The sequence below is a fragment of the Anopheles maculipalpis genome, chromosome 2RL (genome assembly GCF_943734695.1).
Source record: "Anopheles maculipalpis chromosome 2RL, idAnoMacuDA_375_x, whole genome shotgun sequence".
Classification (NCBI taxonomy): Eukaryota; Metazoa; Arthropoda; class Insecta; order Diptera; family Culicidae; genus Anopheles; species Anopheles maculipalpis.
In genome coordinates, this window is record NC_064871.1 from 22,714,766 (window position 1) to 22,733,129 (window position 18,364).

At 42.1% G+C, this 18,364-nt stretch overlaps 2 protein-coding genes across 2 annotated transcripts in view; both read right to left on the reverse strand.

Moving 5' to 3' along the window:
- The window catches only part of LOC126556871 (brain tumor protein), a 138,181-nt gene that overhangs the window by 61,897 nt on the left and 57,920 nt on the right, over positions 1 to 18,364 (reverse strand). The gene's annotated exons all lie outside the window — the stretch shown is intronic.
- Positions 3,410 to 18,364, reverse strand: part of LOC126557203 (MICOS complex subunit Mic60) — a 92,351-nt gene continuing 77,396 nt past the window's right edge. The window contains exon 7 of the mRNA XM_050212889.1: positions 3,410 to 3,420. The gene's annotated coding sequence lies outside the window, so the exon portion shown is untranslated. The remainder of the gene's footprint in view (positions 3,421 to 18,364) is intronic.

Below are 18,364 nucleotides of genomic sequence, written 5' to 3' on the forward strand. Positions count from 1 at the left end.
GAGGAAACAAGTGGGATACGTACGTTGTCGGTGGGTTATCGCCACCCGCCCCGAAGAAAAAGGCCGAAAGGCAATAGAAAGGAGCTAGAAAAGCGAGGTGGCAGCGTGGCACGAGCGAGTTTCACCTGATGACGGACGATCGGAGGTGACCGGAGAGCGACAAACAGAGGCAACACTATATAATCATCAACAACGCGCGAGCGCAGCAACGGTGTGGCAAAGCAAAAGGTAAGAGTGTTATCGAATCCTTAAACAAAAAACCTGCTAAAACCCTTATATGTCAAAACGCATTTTAATCCAGCTCATATGCCGGTTCCGGTGAGCTTTGCCTGAGGCATAAGATGGTCCATAGATCTTGAGAATATTATATAATGAAAGTGGCTGATTGAACAGCTCTGGAGTTGAATTATACCTTACCAACAGTGCAAGAGATCGATCAATATCATCTGACAAGTCGATCCTTGAAGATAGGGAAGAATGCCTTCAATATGTACAGATATTAGATGAGGTTGATCTTAGCTTAGTACCTAGATGCTGGATTTCACTTTTCAAGGCATAAGGTAGCCTTTTAAAAAAAACCAACAAAATACCAATAGGTCACCAGAGGCGACCTTAAAAAAAGGCTCTTTTTGAATGGGTGGTGAAGGAGTTCGTCACTTCAAACATACTTGCTTTTACTGTTTTTGGAGTCAACGACAAAAGTCTACCCATAAGACACAGACAACAAGTCGGAATCTGTTGAAAGTTTACTAGAGTATTGATTATTAGATACTATTTGTCTAAATCTGACATTGTCCTTGCAAAATTGACAGACCAAGACTTCCCGAGTGTGGATTGGGTGATCAAAACACGGTCTAGAATTGCAAATATTGCACTAAGAGTAATCCACATCAACATTGTTTTAATAGTCGTGGAGTTTATTTCGCCAATACTCCAAATGGCACACCGACAAAACGATTTGTATCAGTATGGTACACCATTTTGTTCACGTTTAAAAGCGATACTTATCACTTCCTACAAGGAAAACTGAGAGAGAGAGAGAGATAAAGAGGAAGTTAATCGACTTTGAATTGATGAAAATTTGGAAATTGATTACTCTGGCCAAGCATCGCAAAACTTGTGCCGGAAATGTGATTTTCTTCCCGTTGGCGGTGACCATTCCAGCTCACATAACGATAGTCGAAGCTACCAAAATGTGCAAAATAGTAAAAGCCTTCAAAAACGCAAGCAAAAAGATCTGTTTTTCCCCCTTTACTTTTCGCCTCAAGATTGTTGTGGAGAGAAACTTAATGAATAAAATATTCCTGCTGTGTGCGTTGTCCTCCAGCTTAAAATTGATTATTGTTTTTGTTTTGTAGTTGAAGGCTTACAGAGTGAAAAATTGCTGTGGTAGATTGATTGCTACGCATTTCATTAGTTCGCTTGATTTTCTCTATCAGTTTCACTAGACGAAAGATCCCGAAGTGGATGGTTCGATCGTACTCCAACGGAATTCTAGCTCAAATTACAACAACTACTATGTTTAATGTAATACTGTCCAACAATTAACCGGCTGACATTTACACCAAGTCCATAAGAAAGGTTTGTTAGTACAAACAGCCGGACGAAAGCGAAATAACTTCTCCTTTGTTTATGTTGAAAAACTTCTACTGCACGCTCGAAAACGAGCCAAGTGCGGCAGCTCTAGACTTCCTTGTAAATATATGGGATGCGGTACATTTACACCGTAGTTTATGCCCTCACCCGTGGTACACCGCTATCGAGACCGCGCTATGCCCATCATTTACCTATTTCAAACTGCACCCGACAACATCCGACTCAATAAATCGATTGATATAAATAAATGTTTACCTTTACCGAGTTCCGAGCATAAGTAGCCCGAATATGCTAACGGTGCTGGAGTTCTAGCTTCTGGAGCGAAAAGCGAAATTCTATTGCAGTGCTGTAGATGGCTATAGTCGTCTGGTTCTTTCGGTTTTATCGTTCGAAACCCATTCTCTTGAGGGTTGTTGAACTTTTTCATTTTCTCCCGATTTTGAATATGTTTCCCAACTATGCTAACTGGTGAGTGTGTCTGGCTTTTGTCACTGGGGCACGTTCCAGTGCAGAGTGCATGTTAAGAGTATTATCAATCGATTGATGCAGTTGAGATGCAGTTAATGGATTTGAAGCTAAAAGTCTTGAATCTTGTCATTGGATCATAACAAATAAATAAATTTAAATCAATTATTATAGAAAACAGATTGATCTTCCTTAGCTTTAAGGCTCATTTAAAACAAAACCCGCTAGACAACCTTAGGATTTTGTGCCTAAAAGCATGAAAAATGTTAGGAAACATGACTCTAATCCTCAAATCAAATAATCATAAATGGATTTCCTTCTTGCAAAAACTCTCCCAATAGAAAAGCATTCAATTTATGCGTCAGAACATACCAAAACATTCGTCCCTAGTCCCTCACTAAAAGCTTTAGACAGATTTATCAACATTCTTTAACGCTCGCGAGCCCGCATTCGTCTGGGAAGGCATTATCTGGGTCAATATTTGTCTGCCAATATGCTACCCGGCAGCAGCTATTACCGGCCTGGCAGCTGTACGATGACTTATTCTGAATGGCCGGTGGATGCCACCGGCACACGAGCTACGTGAAGTTTAATGGTTGGATTATGGAACCAATTGGGGCGCACGATGCCACTCACTGCGGGGAGAATACGTCAATACGCCACGAAAACGTGCCTAAACATTGGTGGGTTTCAAGTGGCATTAAAAAAAAAAAAAACATATTTAGCCTCCTCCATTATTGGGTTGGTTGGTGAGGTTGGACTTTTGTAATGTTTTCACTCAAATCTACGGGAAGCTTGCGCACATATAACGCGATGAATTGATTCTCTGGAGTGCCGTCTACAAATCTGCTGGATGAAATAGTGGCCATCAATCTTAGGCTCTGGTATAAGTCACACCCGCTTAATGAGTGGTAGATCGATCCGTGCTTCCAGGGCGGTGTATGAACTATTAGTGCGAAAGATAGTCCAGGCCGTATACGAATTGAGGTTAAAGCGGAAGGCACGTGAAGAGTGTGCGGGTCCGTTGCTTTCCCTGCAGAGAGGTTTAGGGCCTGAACCTTGCATCGCTCTGCTCCAGCGCTATCGACGAGTGGCGGCACCGGTTCATATAATGATATGGAAAGAGATCCCGTGCAGAGCACATGTGTCGCGATAATAGTTATCAGGTTTTTGAAGTGCGCGTTTTTCCTCGAGCCAAGCGCCAGTCTCTCAAATTGAGGAGGAAGATGACGGATCTGTGATTGCTTTGAAAGAAAAAAAGAAGGTTTTTTTTCCATCTCTTTTCAGTGTTCCCTAGCCGTGAACGTTTACGGCGACGATGGCGTATTGGTTTCTCTTCCTCTGTCAGCAATCAGCAATCTAATAGATGGGTGACGACGACGAAAGGTAAAGCAGAGGTTCAGCAGCAACCCTACTGGTAGTGATTTCTTCCCGGCTTCGTCTGGAAATGTTGAAACTACACCCATCCACCATCTTTCCGTCTGCACGTTGGTTGAGCTTGTCTGTTCCGTTTCCTTAATATCTTCCCCTTTTCCGACATCGCCCCGTCTATGGGAGGATGATTTGGGGCGTATGGTAAATTAGTTTACCTTCTGCTCCCTTTTCAAACGTACGCTTCATCATGCATTAAATCCCGCCTCCCATTCTTTCGTCCCGCTTAGACGACCCGAGGGACCGTTTGCTGCAGCGTTGCGTAGTGCAAATTCTTTCTTAAATTGTTCCGACTAACAATTCACTGTATCGCATAGAGGGCACGTGAAGATGTTCATGTTTCATTAACGGGGTTTTTGTACCTTCCCCATCACAATTTTTACCGCTGTCATGGAGGTCGCTGGTGTTTGAGGCTTGGGACGGGGCGTAAATTGGGGCCCTTCGTTCCGGATGCTCTAGTTGTAATTCGTGAAAAAAGAAATAGGTTGCAATCTACCAGAAAATTTGAAAAATCTTTTTATAATTGTAGAACTGTGTATTGAAGTTTTGCTTACTTAAATACAGCAGTAATTGTGTTCGATCATATCCATTTTAAACTTCAATCTGTTTTCTTTGAGTAAGAGGCGTATCATTTTTGTGTTACGTTGTCTTTATTTGTGGCTACATTTTATATTGATCAGTTGCCGAACTGCTGCTACTCGTTGTTGCGTACATATATCGACAATGCACTGAATTGCTCCGATGGCGTAACAGCTGTGATAACACATTCAGCTGGCTGCGTATACCCCAATGCATCATCACACTCCATTCTTCAGCTTCTAATCAGGTTGACCCACATAAGCCTCCAAAAAAAAAATCCCCTACACAGACTCACTCACAATAGACGGACGATGCGTTTGCCACGACGCTTCTATTGGTTCCGACTTTTGGCGGTCGTTGACACGGTGTGGTTATTGCGCGGTTTGTACTTGACGCATTTGCTTTTGGTAAAAAGTCGCCTAAGGGGAAAAGGATGTTATTCTGCACGAAAGGCAAGTGAAGGATTATTGCTTGCTTCATTTTTCTTGTGTTGAGAAATATCGCTAGCTGTGGGGCTGCTTGTTTGTATAGGCGACAGCTGCGCCGGTCTTTGCATGGCAGGACCGGGGTTCAAATCCCATCTGAAACGCCCATAGTAGTTGGATATGATGAGATTCTTTGTAACCTATTTCTAGTTCTACTTTAATATATTCCAATTTTCAATATTGGTTTATTGGGAGGCAAAGACGTACAACTACTTGTAGTTAACAATTCCGTAATAAAATACCGGTTTATAATAATTTTCCTTTCTTGGTGTATGACATGCAAGAGCTAGCTAAAGCTAGAACTAGCTCCTGTTCTTATGTACAAACACATTCTACCATTTGTTTCTTCAACACTTTCGACCAGGGGTTGGCAAATTTTGATGATATTTAATTGTGATCAGATGACTGTTTTTTTTAAAGAATCCCTTTCTCTTAGGCACAAGATATCAAGAAGATCAAGATTGAACGACATGCGGCCGTTGATAAGCCTGGCAAAATGCTATTAAATGAAATGCACGATCTAGCAAATCTTGAAGTCAAGATGAAGCAGAAGATTCCTTAAGAACACCAGTTTGGAAAACAATTTTTGCAGTACAGTGGCAACATTTCCTAAGGCTTTTTACTTTGCTTCGCCTGCCTATAAGCCTCAAACAATACAGGCTTCATTAGATTACCTGGGCTGTTGTACAAACAAATTTGTCGCTCCCTGGTCTACTACACGCAGAGTTGGCTCGTGGCGACCACCGTGGTTTCCTCTGCAACCAGCCCAGGTGGGTTGGATTAATGGATAGACAGCCTCTCTGTCTTTGGAGCTTACACACACGCACAGTATCGAGTGAAGAGTGCGTGTGCCAACGCTTAGACGTAAGACTGTGGGATGAAGACGTTGTATGTTGTGTGGGAGATGAATTCATTCCTATTAGGCGCTGAATGAGACCAATTCAAGGTTCGATTTTGTCCACTCCCCCCATTGTTCGTACCTGTGTAGGAAAGTTTGTGTGCAAGGTGAAGATCAGCCGCCTGGAGACACGTAACGAAACACATTTCTTGATGACACGCGAGTGTATATTTTGCCAAAAAAAAAAAAAGAAAAACTTCATTTATAATCACTAGTCTGTGTTTCGTCTTGTCGATTGCTCCGGAAAGAGGGTAAAGTGGTATAAAAGAGTTTAGTTCTTTATTCTTTCTCTTAAAAACGGCACACTAGTTGCATAAACATCCGTGATCGTGCTGTACAAAAGGTAGCTAACGATTCTACCGGATCAAAAGTACAGAAAGAAGGAGAGCAGCATTAGAATAAAGTGATGGCGATTCGTTCGTCAAATTTTATTCGTTGTCGTTCCAAAAAAGTTTGTCCATTTACTATTCCTGCATGCGCCATTAATAATGCACAGCCGTAGGTTTGAAGTGCTTTGTTACGGTTTAATGCTTTTCATGAATAACTTTGCTGTTGGGACATCAAAAATAGAAATTTGTGACATGTAAGGGATTGAACCTCCATCTGGACGGCAGTTTGGTTGTTGTCTTTAGAAGAAATTATGTCTTTTGTGTCTAGAATAATAAATATGAATGAATGAAGTATTTCTCTACCGGCAAGAGGTCCACCCCCAACCAAAATGTGTCATAGAAAATGTTTACAAACTAGTTAGTACAGGCAGCTTATCTTGGGATAGGCGTTTTGTGCAACACTGCGCAAAACTCGACTCGACAGCCGCCCGATGTCGCAAACAACACTTGAGACCATTCTTCTGATTGGCAAGGAAAAGGAAACGTACCCGGGGTGCATTCAAGGTGTGTTGTACACCTTCAATGAAACGCATGAATGGTTCTACGCTTTATGCTTTTGCAACAAGTGCGCCATCAAACCTACGCTGAAGAGGGTCATTCGAAAGGCAAGCTGAAACACGTACCGAAAACCTCGCCTCGCCGATGTCCGGTGAACTTGATCGGTTCGGTATCGATTGCAACGTAAGGTCTTAAAACTGTTGCTGCCAACTACTTGGCGGTTGGAGGAGTTACTGATAAAGCGCTTGCTTAAGCTCTTATCGATGGGCGAGCAGTTAGAACAGCAGAAAAAACAAACGACGCAACAAACCTTGGAGCAACTGCTCGAGAGGGTTCTTGGGTGAAATTGGAAATTTGCTATTGTAAAAAAAAAACGCACAATGGTAGGACCCTGTCTTCACCTTCAGCCTTCACCACACGATGGGAACCATAACGGGGTAATTAATGAGGTCAAGTACGGGTACAAATTTTATGGTTTTAGAATTTTACAACTATTCCTTTGGTGATTTGTGTTCCGGGAGGAGGGAACGGAGCTTCACGACACTTGAAGGTTGCAGGTCTATGTGTGCCGGTTTTGTAACTGCCTTGGGAAAAGGTTAGTTTAATTTAAGGCACAAAGTTGACAAATGAGGTGCTCCGAAAAAGGAGCAATAAAAAGGAATATAATAATGAGGATGTGGATGTCGCGACCACCTCTTGCTCGGTGCAGGGCCGTCCCGGACGCGGAAGAACCACCAGCTACTAATACGCCGACACGCTCAAGTGTCTTCCCGGTGACATCATTCTGTCGTGGCAAACTTTAGGGGGTGCAAATTTGCGTTATTTTTATCGACCGACAACAAACCAAAGAAGTGGCCTTGGTGAAAATATGTCTTCAAGTTGTGAATCAATGTTAGAATATTTTTTAAAACGATTTCAACGGTTAACAAGACGGTAGCAGTAGAACACCGCTAGCTTGTATGGGTCTCGAATTGTGCCATAAATTATTAAATCGATTTGAGAGGCACGGGATCTCTCCTTACTTGGCGCCTGAAATGAAACCAAAGAAAAAAAAATTGTGCCCCGCAACAACCTTTGTACACTACATTATTTCTGATGTTGCTAGTTGAAGAGTCAATCCTTTATTCTTCTGTGGATGGAACTAATCAAATTTTTTGCCATACATAAAACAATTGAAGAAGTTAAAAAATTACACTGAAAAGACACCTGTAATGGTCGACCAAAAGGGAAAAAGTTCAAGCTTTCTGTGTGACCAAAATAATAAATAAATAATAGCCCCTAACAAGCAAATGCTTAACCCATCGAATCCAAGTCGATATACAGGGTGTTCAATAAGTTCGAATACAACTTTTCATCAATTTTTATCGAACTGTTGTGCACTCTGTGTATTCTGTGTATTAATATTTTTGTCAACCTTAGTATCATGTATAGGCTAACCATTGCAAGTGTTGTCGACTAACCGTCACTTAGTGTGTAAACACTGTGCACGATAAAAGAGTACGGCGATCTTTTAGTAAAATTGTTTGTGGGTGGTAAGCAGCCCGGTGACATATGTTGGCGGTTGAAATCTCTCGAGGGTGAAGTGGAATTTTATTCATACTACCATCCGTCGGTAGCGGGTCGAGCCTCGGACCGTACAAGATCCGGGCGGCCGCTTTCGGCGAGGACGCCAGCAGTCATCAAAGACGAAGGACTTAGGGTACAAGGCGTACAAGAAACGTAAAGTACATAGAGTAACGGAAGCTGCAAAGAAAAAGAGGCTGGACAGATACAAATTGATACTTTCGCGGCACGCAGGTCAGTACTTTGTGGTTTTCTATGAAAAACTCTTCGTTTTGGAACAGCCGCACAATGTTGAAAATGATCGACTGTGGGCGCCGACTTTGACCAGCATCCCCCCGTTCCAAATAAACATCCTACGGTTCCAGAATGCCGTGTCGGTGATGGTTTCCGGGGGACGTATCCAGGCGTGGGAAGCTCCTTCTGGTTTTTATTGAAAAAACGCCAAAATTACCTCTGCGTACTACAAAACCGAGATTCTGGAAAAGGTTGAGGCTCCGGCACTTCAGGATCTCCACGGGAAGGATCCTTACATTTTCCAACACTATGTATGGTCATACATGCTGGCCAAGCAAAGCGAGTATGAAGTGAACACAGTCGACCAATTCAAGAACGTTATTTCCAAGATCTGGGACGAAATGCCGATGGAACAGGTGCGTGCCGCGTGCGATTCGGTTGCGAAGCGTCTCAAGCTCGTGATAAATTACAAAGGGAAGATGCTCCCTCCTAATACGCCAAAACGATAGTAAATAAATATGGCTTCAAGAAAAAAATATTCAATAAATTATATCTTATGTAGAGACATTGTTTGAGCTCGATTTTCAAGTGTTTTCGAATATATTGAACACCCTGTACACGTCGATTCAAATATGCCTGTGAGGGTAACCCTTTTTCCTCCCAAACTCACTCACACAAATAGCAGAATCTCAGCACACCAGACACACACCGCACACCGGAAGCAGAAGAAGAAGGGCATCCCTTCTGATGGTGGTGATGGAGGAGGCGCACGTCCCAACAAGTCTATGCGCACACCGGTTCGCCGGTGGCCACCGTGCTGTGTGCCGAACGTGAACTAGGGCTTGTGGGATTTGACCTCGTTTCCCGGCAGAAGCAACGAAAGCACCCATTTATTTAATTTTTGATATTTCTCCTTTTTTTCGGGTGCTTTTATTGTGATTCTATTGGTACAGCGGGGAAAATTGGACTTTCATTAGACGGGCTGGGCTGGGCCGGTTGTTTGCATTAAGACGATCGAGAAATGTTGCTTCTGATGTGGTTGTGAGATGAAATTGGATCGATTTTCTTCTTACACTTTGCAGTCTTCGTTCGATCTGATATGATCTTCTTGTTAGGTTTTGTGGAATTCTTGTGTTCAAAAGCTCAAGAGTTTGTGTAAGCCTGCAGAGTAGAGATATTGATTTCGTCCGAGTAGATGAGTTTAAATATCCTTTTGTGGCAACAACACACGGCCAAAGTGAACTCGTTGCCATTCGTTTTCGCGTGACCAAAGTAATGCTGTCACTCTGGCGGAATTTCACATCATCAAATCCCTCGACACACAAACAGACCGGCGACGAGGGTGATTTTTTTGCAATTGCTACCTCACCAAACCATAGAGACATGACTTCATTCTAGCTAAGTCTTTCCCTAGTTTGTTTTGTTGGGTTGTGGTCCCCACCAAACGGTGTATGCTTGTGTGCGTAGACCTTTAACGCATAAGGCACAGTCTGGCTGTGCCGAGGGTGCTGGATTGCTGGAGCGTGTCATACATTTGGTTCAAACATTACTCCGTGGCACGTTCGGCACAGGTGATGGGTAAGCCCTTTCGCAGCCCATGCAGACAACCATGCGGATCACGATAGCACCGGTGTGTGTCTGTGACCATGATGATGAGAGGCTAGCCGGAGGGCACCGACCGTTCGGTGGCCTTCACGGATGCTCTGTCCTCCACAAAATAGAACAGAACAAGAACGCACCTGCTGTTTTGGTGGTGTTGTTTCTACTGGTGCCCTTTTGCCGGGTGATAGTGGAGGTGGTAATGGTCGATGATTTGCTAAAAGCATACACGAACAGCATAACACACACCGCTGCACACCACACATTGCACAATATGTATGCGAGAGGAAAGCAGTGCAAACGAATAATGAAAATATGTGGCTGGTTTCAAATAACAATCAGCCTTTTTTATTTATTTATTTTACTAACAAAAGGTTAACCTTTTTTGGTATGCTGCTTTGCTAGCTTCACTTGCTCTACAGATGTACTAAGCTCTGTTTAATCAGAACAGGAAAACAAAATTATCTGTCACACTCTAAAGAAGCAGTTCTTGAGAGAACATATCCTCCTCAAAAGGCCTTTTTAGCTGATGTTGGGTAGATCGCTTAACATCTAATTTTACCTAACTATGCTCTTTAACCTCTTTGAAAGACACAATCAACAGACACAAAATTGCAGTATTAGTACCTAAACAAACTTTGCTGCTAATTACTTTACACACGAGCCTTGTGCACAGTAAGCCGGCTTGGAAGCACGTTTCGCTCGCTGGTGGAAAGCTTAACCGGACCACTCTTAAGGGACGGAAATTGAGCGTTTTTTTTTTAAACTATCCTCACGGGTGGCCACATTTGCGCAACGGAAGAATGAAATAACTGGTGCTGCTTTTCCTTGTGTTTTCGCACGCGGTCGTATGGACGAGCGATGATAACATGTCCTTCTTTTTAAAGTTCTTAAAACTCATTCGAAGAGCACGTACTGATGTATATGAGTGTTTCGTTTAGGAAAGCTGATTTACCTGCAATTGGAAGCTTCGAGATTTTTTTAGATTAAAAAACAAAAATGGCATAGCTTAACAATTATTACTACTAGTATAGGACGGTTTGCTATAATTTTAACGCACACGTAGCAGTTAATTAGAAAATGTTGTTGCACGTTTATTGCTCGTCTAATTTAGCACCGAACACACGTTCTCAGCGTCAGCCTGAGAAACGCTTCTCATAAGCGAGCTTTTCCTTCCCCGTGGTGTGGTTTTTTTCTGCCTGGCTTCCTTCATTTCCCAGACACATTTTTCACATCGCTAAACAGAGGCCTCGCCTCTCGTAAATTGGCAGCTAGAGCGACGATCAAATTCACTTTCATTCAATTTTAACCTTAATTTATTTATCCTTCATACTTTCACGCCCCGTTTTTATTTTGTGATGCGCCCGTCTAGCTTGTTGCAGCCTTAAGGAAGAAGAAGGTTTTGCAAAAAAGCAAAAAAAAACCTTTCGTTTCACACCACGCCGCACCGAAGTTGACGATGAAATTGTGTTTGTGTGAAATGGGTGCAAACATAGGTGTCATTCGAGATGATGATAAATTTGCAACTCGCTACTACTGAACCCCCCAAGGTCCCACAATGTCCCCAGCGAGCCGCGGTTGGGGCTAAAAGTGCCAATGGGATGGCTCGTAAGGAAGGAAGTAAAAGGCTTGGTCTGTAATGCAAATTAACCCGATGGAAGCTATCCGTTTCCATTGCGTTGAATCTCCCTGAGGGAAGAGGAAATTGGGCGAGGCGTTTCGGTGCAATCGACCCAGGGAAGCATCCCTGTGGTCTCCATATACTGTGCTGTATTGGAGATACTGGCCTAGGCGTACCGTGGCTTGCGATAGGTGTGGTCCAAATATGCTTTCACTTCTGACGTCGAAAAACAGCTGGCGTAAGTGTATTTTTGGACTATCAAAGTAGCAACTCCCAAGTGTTTACATGTCGGACTTATCAAGCGTCCAGGTGGCTTAATTGTTATTCGTTTTCGGTCTCCTTTACACCACACTAAAGAGGCTTCAACATTACTGCATTTCTCTATTGACCTTTTATCCTATCTTTATTTCTTATCTTTTATTTTATTAACGTTTTATACCCAATTACCACCAATGCTTAACGCACATTGTTGCTCATCGAAGGAAAAATTGTTTGAAACTTTTAACTTTATTGCACTGGTTTACGCTGCTGGTAGAAGAGCGCCATCCATTAAACTGAATTCGTCTGCGTTACCAAACAGTAGCGACAACAGCAGCAACTCTAGTATCATCATCATCACCATCATGGCTGGGCATCATTGTAATCTTGCGCCACCGAACGTTCCGCCGGGCTCCACAGTCCACCGCCACGTGGCCGTTTTTTTTTGCGAATGCATTACGGCGGAAAATGTAGCGAAACGAACCGTACCGGGGCTAGGAAAGCAATTAAAAAAGAGAGATAAATAGAGAGAAAGAAAAAAATGTTGCAAATAAAACGAAAACACATAAATCCCATCGCATGAGTAAGCATCGGAATGGTACGGTATGGGCAACGAATCGAACGGAAAAAAAAATGACCAGAGATACAATATGAAGAGCCATGCATATGATGGGTGTATTTGTTTGCCTACCACTTTTCTTCGGCTTGCTGGCCACTCTCGAGTATCGCGCCTGCTTCGCACAGTAAGCAGATGCAATGCGCGACAGGATAAACGGATGACGGCTACTTTGCGCTGTTCGGTCACGGTGTTCTCGCGTTTTTAACACTCCAAACGCTGTAGGAAGTACCGTCTGTGACGCTAGTTTTTAGTGCCAACACGATCATCTGTTATTTGGTGGTGGGGTGTCGTTGCTTTGGCCTTTGTGTTGCGCTGCTCGCCGGACGTGGTGTTGAGTACGGTTGAGTTCGTGAGGTTTTGTGCAGTTCCATGAGGTAATTGGCGTTAATTAATCCATCGCGTTGTTGAAGGCAGGTATGTGAATGAAGCAGTGTGGGTCGAACATTCAGCTGGACCTACAGTGGCAGGCAACCGACCACATTGGTGCAAAAAGGGCCTAAATATGTGTCATAATTTTATTCTTCCCTGCTTTTGCTCTACTTTTTTGCCGTAAAAACTATCTTAAAATGCAGAATTCCACAATCTGAACTTTGTAGTGCTCCTTAACGATAAGTTGAGCTTCTATGACCAGCTGGAGCACATCATCACCGGGGGGCAATCAGCTTGTTGGCTTGTTAAAGCGTCTGGCGCATTATACATTATTGTAAATGTGTCGTGAGTTAAATTTTGTGTGTGACTCAACAGTACTCGTTTCGTGAGTCAGTGTACTTGTCAGAGTCCTTGTTTTGGATGTGTATGATATTGTGTTATAAAAATTGGTATATTGATTGACCTTAAACTGCTTTACTTAGAGAAAAAATTGACTACTACTGTCTGCAGATTCGCAGAGACTTTAGTCATAGTTGTCGTCATCATTTTTCAAGCCCTTTCTAAGTCTGGACGATCAGTTGCTACTCCTGCTTGGGTACAAAAGGTCGTTTCGATTGGCTGCCCGACATAATTTTTTGGGATTTTCCTAAGATCATCGATCGACGATGTGCTCTTCATTAGAAAGGTATTTTTCGCAAGCGCTGTTGGCCAGCCGCTTAATTGGAATGATTGTCAGACGTTTTCGTCTTATAAATGGGAGAAGTTTTGTATAATAATATCCATCTTGTCTAGGATATTCTTCATCGTTCAAAACTTGTATGCTCAAATGCTGCATTTGAAGTATTGGGACTCTGGGGATCTGTCTCGCGGATCTGTCAGTGAGAAGACATTTAAATACTCTTTGCTCTTGCAACCGCTCGTGGATGGATGTGTATTCTTATTTTCAATTTCTTCACTTCCCAAGAATATTTCAGTTCCATGCAGTGGCAGAGGCCCCAAGGAGGCCCAAACCAAAAGAAATGCTACATTGTAATCGGTAAGGTGCTCAAGGTGTCTCTGTCCCCTTACAATGTTCCTCCAATGAGTCCTCCAAAAGGCCAACGCTTATATGTCCAAACTGCTACTTATGGGAGTATCTGATCCTGTCGGGGAGCCCATGAAGAGAAGCAAAGCATCTGCCTTAATTTGCTTCAATTATAATTCCGCCCCTGGATTAACTACTGTGGAGCTTCCATAAGCGTTGCCAACCACTGCCGTAGACACGGTCAATGATGAGCAATGTTCATTTAATGCGTTTGTTATAGTTTTCTTGCTAGGTAGAATTTTTCACCCGTCGTGTAAACAACATTTTTGCCGCAACACTAATGGAGCCATTGAATGCATTAGAACACATCAACCTTAAGTATTTTTTAATCATGTCTTACATAGTTAAATACATAATCAGGTCACTCTAATCGTTCTTTTATCGATCGCAAAAGATTTAAAGTAAAATGATCTAAAAACATCTGCTCTGCTCGCTTATGATGCGAAGAATTCCTTCATAAAATTTATGTGTAAATCGACGTACCATCTTTTCTTCTTGTTAACGGTCTTCGCAGTCATACCATGCTAGCCGGTACAGCAAAAAATAGATCACGTGCGTATATAATCGCAGTGGAAATGCTTTTGAACTCTGCTACAATTATAGCAATTAGTAGTAGTAGTAGTAGTAGTAGTAGTAGTAGTACATTACCCAAATGTACGTTTTTAGTTAAAAACAGAGCATTAACAAATTAGTCCCGTAGATGATGTACCTCGCGAACAGTGGCGTTAATGCGTTTCATGCAAAAAAGCAACTTGTTGCGTTGTTTTCATTGTGGAAAAATGTGAAAATCGTAGCATTACTACTGGTGAACCAGAACTAACCCCATTGCCGCACCAACCCAGCAGTCAGCAGTGGGGCCAAATTGGTGTGACGTTCTTTTGTACACTTCCTGTTGCTGCCGCCCGGGTTGCCGGATTATCGCACAAAACCGCAAATGAGGCGCTTTATCGGACCGGCTTGCTCGGAGGCAAAGGAAGGCAAACGTGCTGTGTTTATTTCCATTAGTTAGTGCGTTAATAAAAAAAAAGAAGAAAAAACACCCCCAAAGACACAAAAACATTCTCTTTTCCAACGGGCAACGGGTGAACTCGGTGTGTTAAGCGCGATTAATGAAGAAGTGACCGTTTAAGGTTCGCTCTTCTCTTTCGTATTCAATTTGTGTTGTATGTTATTTCAGTCGTATATAAACTAGGACTTTTCGGTTAGGTTTATTGTGTGTTATCATTGTTGCCTTGTGTACACCTCATCCATTTATTTAATCGAACACATGTTTCTTTAAAAATATTATATTTCATCACGCTAAACTCTGCTCGCTTTGGTGCCGAAAATTCCTCTGCAATTTATTTGCAACAACCAAAAAGCCCCAAAAATCTTTGTTCAATAAACACGCTACACGTGGTACGTGGCCGCTGCTGGCTGGAATTGGTCTTTTGCTCCAATTAAGTCAACCGATTGATGTAAGCATGTAAGAAACGAACGAAACGACGGTCAGACAAACTGTTGCACAATCCCGTTGTTGAACGCGGGCAGTTCAGACCGGGCCAGCCTGGGGACGTGACGATGATTCATTGTCAAGTGGTGCAGGCGATGGAAAAGCAAAACATGAAAAGAAAACTACAAAACGCACACGTATACACTTAAGCTTGAAAGATGAAATACCGAAATGGAATGGGCCAGCAGCAGCAGCAGCTTCTTCGCCAGAGTTGCAGTATTTTCACTTTAATTATACAATGCAATGCTGCATTCCTGCAATTTTGCTGCTGCTTTCCCGCTTCGTTTGCTTTCATCGAGGCGGGAGGTTTTTTTGTAGCACTGTTGTTGTTGTTGTTGAGCGCCTCTTTCCATCCACGTATCCACTTACCTGCTGCCGGAACTTGATATCACCTACTACAGCATCATCAGCGTTTGTTAGCAGAAAATGCACTTGATATGCAGCGCGATGCAATGCAGACCATCGTGCCTCCAAACAAGCGCGGAATCTGGGGTGCGTTGATCCGTTTGCCGGACTGGTTATACTAAGCGGACTGTTTCCTTACCGTGTAAGTATTTTTTTTTTTAGTAAATGTTGTTATCAAAGCTACAACAAAGTTTCTTTAAAAAAAAATTCCGCTTAGAATGTTAATAAAGTACCTTTAATTTCGTGTGCTACAAAGGAATCTAATTGAGGAAACTCTTCAATTCGTGCATTGGATCATAAAGCAATTAGATGGGATACAGCAAGAGGGAGAACGGAGCCGCCTGGCAGCGGTGGGATCGCCCAAAGAAAGCCGTTTGATGGGTGAGAGTTGGCTGCTCCATCCATCCATCCATCCAGTTAAGCAGCAGCATCAGTGGGCGAATGTGTTTCTTCCGGTTTTTGGTCGTATTTTATCACTTAACTAACCGGCGGAAGTACGGCGCGAAAATGTGTGCGAAAATGAACAACACAGCTTTTCTTTTTTTCCCCCCTTACAACACTCACGTAGCATATTAAAAAGACGGTTTGAGTGTGTGTTTATTGTTTTACATGAGTTGAGTGAATGTTTAGCGTAGATGAAGAGTGAAAGAAAAAAAAGATAGCTCATCTTACTATCGTCTCGGGAACTATCATCGCAGCACAAGAGCACACATTCGCGCTTTGTGTGGTGGTTGAATCGATCGAGAGATGAAAACTAGCTTTTCACTATTGTGTTTGCACTTTTGTCAATTGTGCTTGGGAGTGGAAAGGGATGCAAAAAAAAAACAGGCTGCACACGATGGCCATCTGTGTCCTGTTTGTTCTACTTCGCTGGCAGAAGGAGAGTCAATAGAACTAGCATAATGGGTTTGTTTCAGTTGAGCTCGTGTTTCTACTTTCTGTGTAACAACGATATCCATTCTCTCGATTCATTGTTGTGATATTCTTCTTGTGAATGAAAACTGGAAAGGGCACACGAAAGTTATGATCGGGATCTGTTGTATAACCGTATAAAACCAGCGGACAAACCAGATTTGTTTTTTTTTTGTTCAGTTTGAGTTTAAGCAAAATACTATTAGAAATAGTGTTCACTTAGTATTACTTATGACACGTTAACCTCGTTACCACGTTAACGTTAACCGCGTTAAAGGGGAAAGTTGGTTTAAAACTGCGAGAAAGATGGAAAGATCTTTAATGAGTATAGGAAAAATAATTTTATAAAACATTTTAACGATGCAGCAACAAATATTAACGTACAGCAAAACACTTGAGAACTTCTGTGCTGTCAAATTTATTAATTTATCAAATTTATAACCAGAAAAAGAGTGTTCTTCATGAACCAGCAAATGGATGTAATTTGTTTACTACTTGTGTTAAGTTCTGTCCGCATCTTGCATTTACATTTCCAGCAAGTTTGCAAAGTAAACTAGTTTTATTGAGTACCAAACACATTCCTGGTGCTAAAAAGGTAATTATAACCACATGGAACAGGCATCTTCAAAAATCCCCGAAACCACGGCTTGGAACATTTTATTACTTTTGATAAACTTTAACAGTGTCTTAGGCAAATAAAAACAAAGAGTTTGTTTATGAATTTGAAATCGTAGAACGATACATAATGTAAGAACTAGTTCAGCTTTTTGAACTTCAAATCTTTTGTGCAAGTGTTCATCTTTAAAAAACATGCTTAATTCTACGAAAAATTTAGGTTTTATGGAACGTATTTCATGAAACATGGATGCTTATTAAAGTTTTCACATCGCTCATGATCATTGCATTTAAATCTCAAAAGATATTTTACCTATTTTCCCCTATATTAATGCTCTTTTTTTTTTCTTTCGTTATATTTTTAGAAATCCTGTAACAACACTGTCAGAAGCACAAACGTTGAACAAAGAAAGAAGAATACGGATCTTTACGGCCGTTCGATACGATACTAGTAAGCCACCCGCAGTGCTAGCAAACTCCACTTCATCTACAGAACACGTAAAAACCACCATCGTAGGAACCACTCGCGGCAGGATATATCATCAGCAGCGTACAGTCGGGACATATTTGGCATGAAAGACACAACATCTACCATCAAAAACACCATCATCTAAACCACCGGAACGACATCCAACGTTCAACGCACAGAATCCCATTGAAAGAGAGAGAGAGAGAAAAAAGGCCACGGATAAAACAAAGCGAGAATCGTCAAATTAGTGTGTACACCATTTTATGCCAAATTTCGTAACGCAAAGCTAAGCGAAGAAACAATTATCCCTCCGTTAAAACGCCCGGTAGCGCCCAATCCTCGTAGTGGAGCGAAAGCAAGGCAGTGCGCCCCTATCCAAGCCTACAATTCAGCTTCGTTCGTGTAGAGAGTTTTCCTTCGATTTTCCTGTCACACTCCGAACGCGTAGAGAAGGTTTTCCGGACTAACATACTTACTTACCTGCACACAGTATACGCTCGTAACGCTCGTCAATATTTCAAAAAAGTATTAAAAATTTGATTGGTTTTTTTTGTCTGTATTTTTGTTTTGCTTTCTGGCAAAGGTTAGTCGGTAGCCGGGGTTTTGTTGTATTACGCTTTATTTGTTTACGCCATCACCGTGTAACTGTTTGTTTTGTGACCTTCTGTTATTAGTTTAGTTTAGTTTTGTTTTAGTTGCAACTAGCGAACTACTCGGTAGATTAGCACCCTCCCACACATCACACATCTAAACAAGTACGCTTTATTTATACATTATTAATAT